Genomic DNA, 6062 nt, shown 5'->3' with positions numbered 1-6062 from the left:
GTCTTTGTGGAGGAGGCACAGAGAAAAGGAAGTGGTTAGTTTCTGTTAGACCAAGCTCAGAGCTGTACGTCAGACATAATTAAGTCCTGTAGAAATTATAATTGTGCTCTGTCTTTTGCAATAAATTAGGAATGTTGGAAATCATTTTTCCTGCTGATTTTAGTCAATCATGTGATGAATTGAGATGTTGCAGCTGCAGGAAAACACTGCCATTTGATCTACACTGTGAACTAACACCAAACAGTTATTTCACATGCTGCTCTGCCAAAGCTCTTTCTCATGTTCAACCCATAACAGAACATACTTTAGCTTGATTTGAGGAGACGTGCCTCCTCGATCCAGGAGGCACGTTAAGGTGGCTGAGCTCCAGATCCTGGTTGGCTCTGTTCCGCCCGTGCTGGCCATTATTTAGCAGACAAAGTCACAGTAGCCTTGACACAACTCCGTCCAATCCAAACCTGGGAAATGAATTGTGGTCCTCCGAATGAGTGTGTGAGGAAACCCTGCCGTCAAATCACAACATGATGCATGACCAGGTCGTGAGAACAATTCTTTCAATCTTATGTTTCTCAGTGCAGAATAAAGGAATTGTACATAGGTTTGTATGAGCTAAACCAAGACGAGCACATAAATGTAAACTAAACCGTCAGTGACACTGACCCCTAAATGGACATTAATTGTACCAGCTTACACCAACTGCCACTGGCACATATTTTCATATTGTACATACTTTTATAAACATTTTGTTTTCTATTTCTTCATATTTAATTATATTGTAGAGCTTTTTCCCCTTATTCCTCTTGTGCTTAATCATTCTCCTTAAACTACAGTACTTGCTTCTTAATTTGCTCTTGTTTCCTTCATACAACAAACACCAAAGCAAACATCCTTGTTGAAGAGTCTCTATACAGGAGGAATGTTTCTCTCTCTGTGTTTAAGGTTAAGCCAATGTCTGTGTGTGTGTGTGTGTGTGTGTGTGTGTGTGTGTGTGTGTGTGTGTGTGTGTGTGTGTGTGTGTGTGTGTGTGTGTGTGTGTGTGTGTGTGTGTGTGTGTGTGTGTGTGTGTGGTGTATGTGTGAAATAAATTTAACACTTAGAAAAACAAAACCCTGTCTAGTTCCTTTATTTATGCCCTTGAACATATCTGGTGACTCCCAGACTCAACTGTCAGTTTCCGACTGGTGACTTGGAAATACAATCAACAATACATTTCAAATACATGAGGAAAATTGATAAAGCTTCTGGATTGATCACGAATGTAACAAACACATGTTCTCAGGCTTTTATCAGCTCTGGCCTTAAATTCAGAGTACGGCTCTGATTAGTAGTCACAGCGTCATTGGCTCTGCTCTGCCAGGGAGTGATGCATGTGCTGTTTATAAGGACTGATTGTTCATTTTACAGGGTTTTCAAAGCAGAGTTGATTAGACATGGGGAGAGAGAGGCAGTAGTGATGCACGTGTGGTGAGGAAGGGCTTTAATTATCCTGTTCGCCAGCAGGAGTTGCTGTTTACACCACTACTCTTCACTATGGCAAAAACAGTAGGTCAGTGTGTCTGTGGTGTCCTAATGACTGGTGTTGGTGCCATGCCATCAATTGGGTAGTACCATGGAAGAATAGTCAAATTATAATGTAATACATCCTATAACATACAGTTTGTAATGGTTTATTGAGGTTTCAACTGTCAAGCTGTCAGTTAAGTGAAGGCCTCAGTGATTATAGCCTTGTTTTCTACCCATGTGCCTGCATGTAACCAGTAGGTATCTTTGGTCTGTTCTTCATAAAGGAACCATTGATATCATGCAAGCTAATTTGCTATTATTCCTCCCTTTGTCTCTACCTCTTTCTCTGTCTTGTCTCTCTTTCTCGTTCTTCCTTAATGGAGCAGAATTTGATTATAGGCCGAAGACATTTTTAATGGTAGAAAAAAGGCCTGCAGAGTGCCAGAACTGCCAGGAGTCGGTCTGTATATGTTTTCAGACATAAAAATGTCTGGAAAATTGGATCCTTTCACATCTGAACAATGCAGCAGGAGATTGTTTGCGTCAGATGTTCAAACAATGGGTGGTGTCTGAGTAAAGAAAGCAGGAGGTAGGATAGAACGTATAAATTGCACTGTGCAAATCACTTGTTTTTGTTTACAGGACATCGACACGGGGCATCATCCCTTAACGTCAAAAGTTCTTGAATCATGTTTGAACCGTCATGAACCACTCGCTTGCTGTGAATTTTCCAGATATTTTCCTGCTCCATTCTCACAGTGGCTCATTCTGACATTTTATTTAAGGGCCCGGCAGGAGTAGTTCCGGAAAAGATGCGTTCTCACAAGCAACCCCATCAGAATATTTCAGGCAAATATCTGGATTTCAGCTCAAGACTGATGGGAAAACATGGTTAAAATGTGTGTCATGCATGTTTGTGTGCAAATATGTGCGTGTGAAGGGACAGCTTGTATGTCTGATGCAAACAACCCCTCCCCCCCCATGCCCCACTGTGTTGTCACTGTATGTGTTTCTATGTGCAAATGTGTGTGTTTGTGTGCAGCTTTAAAAAGTTCCCCCTCTCCTTAAATGCCAGGTTAATGAATTAGGTCATGGTAATGGCAGTTAGCAGGCGCCATCGGCCGTATTCACCAGAGACAGAGTGAGAAGAGGTCGGGCAAACAAACAGGAAAAGAGACCGTTATACTTCTCGCCCACGAGCTGCAGACTCTTTCAGCGTCACACATTTGTTTCAGTTAAGGATAGAAACCCCTGTCCAGACAATCTGTCTCAACACGACCATGATTAGCATTGATTAGTTTTTTTTGGACTACACTCATTATCCCTCTGTCCCACTCGTCAGTACACACTAATGGGAAATTATAAAGTGATACTGTGCACAACCGAGTGAAACAGACATCCTGCATGTAGTATTTGATTCTGCAGGGTCCTCCCCCACACGAAAGCACCGACAGGAAACCTCAACCACACACTCTTGCGTTGAAGATGTCTATGTTTCTGTGTCACACAGAGATAAAGAACTAAGAATATATTTATCATGAGGACACTGAGTAGTGGTGGTCCCACACATAGAAAGACACACAGGCTGCCTCTGAATCTCACCTCAACGGGCCTCTGAGAAGGACACAACAGTAAAACTGTGATTAAAGACAATTCCAGCAGCAAGAAAATAAGTCTGTTGAATGTGTGTGCTATGTTTGTGTGTTTTCCCTGCAAGTGTGTATGAGAGTGATTGCATGTGTCCGGGGCGAGTCTGACCCTTTCAGGCATTGATGGATGTTTGTGAATATTTGAGATGCCTCTCAGAAAGCCCCTGGCAGAACAAGGAGAGACATCAGAGGAGCTTAAAACCTCTGTTCTCCATCCTGAATGCTGCGTGGTTCACTCGTATGTAACACGCACAGTGCATGAATTTAAATCAGCCGCAGCAGAACACAGGTTTTCACGCTCGGAGAGGGTGGGTATGTATTATTTGTTGGATGTTTTAACAACAAAAAAGATTTAACAATTTGTCTGATCAAGAATTCATATTCTCCCAACTGATTGCAGAACATTGTGAAAGCAAATCTGCTGTAAACGTGAGTCCGTTTCTAATACTTCACACTTACATTGGGGGGCCAATGTCTGGAGCCCATTGTATATGTGCATGTGTGCATATGTGCATGGATGAAGAATAAGATGGGATCACTTTTTTTATTGCACGAAAGGCTCTTTTTCTGGTGGACATAAACAAACTTAATGAATATTATTAGAATTAATAACACACCCTTCACGTCATGAATGCTTGACCTCTGAATGACTGTCATCACACATTGCAATTCTGTCCCTCACTTGCGACTTTTCAAGTTTTCTGCGTTTTTATTTCCCCCCTGTTAAAAGGTGGAAAGGTGGTAGTTTTTCCTCATCCTATTTGAGTGTTATGGGCAGAGGATGCTGCACCTTGTTAAGCCCGATGAGGCAAATTTAGATTTGTTAATATAGGCTCTACAAATAAAATTTGATTGATCATGTTGGCTGTGCTTTCAGTGTGTGAGTGATGTCTGAAAGAGAAAGTGCTGCACATAGATGCACTGTTTGCGTCAATGACAAAACTGTACTGTAAAGAGCTATAAGTGGTCATAAAGACTGGAAAAGCACTAGAAATAAATAAAGATCATGAATGAATATATGAAAGAGAATCATACGACTGAAGCTCAGGGAGAGTTCAATAAGGAAGACTTTCTCCTTTTCATTCTCCCCGACTCTTTTAATCCGCTGGCTGTTGGGTGTTTTCGGTAATCCAATCAGACTCCTGCCACGATCTCAATCAGCCAATCATGTTGTTGCTATCAAACTTTAAATCTGTTCTCCTCGTTCTCGGCTGTCATTCCAGGGATTTGCTGCGACCCTCCTCTTCTTCAATCACCGTCAGTCTCCATATCCAGAACCCCAGTCAAGCCCAGTCGAGTCCAAGCATCTCATCCCTAGATCCCATAAGCCACAGTGTCAAGACGCCCGGGGGGGTTTCCTATAGTGTGCAGCCACACCCCCTTTCAACCTTGATGACATCACAATGGCTCTAAGCGCCAAATAGACTCTTATATCACATCACTTTCATCTCTTAATCTGCAGAGCAATGAATTTTGCTCATACCCAATTGAGCTCTCAGCTGATTGAAACCTGTTCTGGCTAGAGCTCACATCCTGAGGTGCACTCGTGGTTTGATTTGAGTAAGAATGCGGTCCCCTTTTTCAAAATTCTACCAAGGTGATAATTTATTCTCACCTTTGACCATGTGCAGCGAGCGTCTGAGCAAAACCTTGAAAAACACGGATCAGGCCTCTGTGGATATTGTATTGCAAGAGTGTCGAAAACAGATAAAATACAGTGTCAGTAAACGTTTTGAAATACCTATAAATCAGTACTCCATGGACTTAGTATTGCAGTCCTGTAAAACTGTCAGACTCATAACAGACAATGTTTTTATGATCAAAATCGATTCATTCTGAACCAGAGATATGGTCTTTCTTACATTACCCCAAAAAATTGTCAGGTTTCACAAAGGTCCCTCGGGAGCAACAGAATACAGATAACTACCTATACAGAATACAGATAACTACCTATACATATACAGTAGTTATCCTCAAGACCTATAAACAGACTGATGCTTCTCTGTCAGTATTAATATTTAGCATTTTCAAACGTGTCCAAGTATACGGTCGTGATTTGTTTGAGTCCAGGCTGGCTGCCAACAAGTTCTACCATTTAACCAGAAAGTTAAGTTTAGGTCGGTCGTCGCTCCAACATGCTTAGTGAAGTTCCTCTCTGTATTTGTATTCCAGGTTTGCTTCACAGTTGAAGAATTGTTTTGTAGCTCCCAAGGGCAAGCAGAGAAATAAAAATAACAACTTTTCCTCTATTTCACACAGCTTCCTGTGTGCCAGCAAACCAGGGAGGCAAACAAAGCTCAAGTGAGACAATGGATTAAAACATTTCCATGCACAGTAATATGCACGGAGCCACTTTAAGAGCATAAAAGAAACTTTTTCAGACACAAAGCTCCACTTTTTACTGTTTTTCGTCGATTGTTATTCGAGATATCTGCAGGAAGAATGAGAAACACCAGAACACACACACACACATGCTCACAGACTCTGAAAAAACAACACATGACAAAGAGCCCGAGGGTGTTGAATAATCACAGCGTCTATTTAAACAGGTATTCTTCCTCAGAGGGGATGGAGTTATTTATAATTGATGGCTTGCAGAGGGGAAAAAAACATTTATTCCATTCTTTCTATTCAAAATTCAGTGTGCTACGGTGTTCGATGCCTCAGACCGTCCTGCTTAACCACTCTTTAATTACTGCTGCCAGGGCACGCACACTAGTGGTGGTTTGTAACCCTGAAATACAGAAATCATAGGAACCCTTGAACATTAATCTTTCAGCACACTGGGGGAAAATGTCTTTCTACACACGGCCTCTGTGAATGTGGGTCTGATTGAAGGGCACAGAGAGAAAGGGACATTGTATAATGTAGCTTGAATTGTCCTGTAAGGTGATTGTCCAGCTGAAATAG

The sequence above is a fragment of the Hippoglossus hippoglossus genome, chromosome 21 (genome assembly GCF_009819705.1).
Source record: "Hippoglossus hippoglossus isolate fHipHip1 chromosome 21, fHipHip1.pri, whole genome shotgun sequence".
Lineage (NCBI taxonomy): Eukaryota > Metazoa > Chordata > Actinopteri > Pleuronectiformes > Pleuronectidae > Hippoglossus > Hippoglossus hippoglossus.
The sequence above is the reverse complement of the archived record's forward strand: the minus strand, read 5'-3'. Positions refer to the sequence as shown.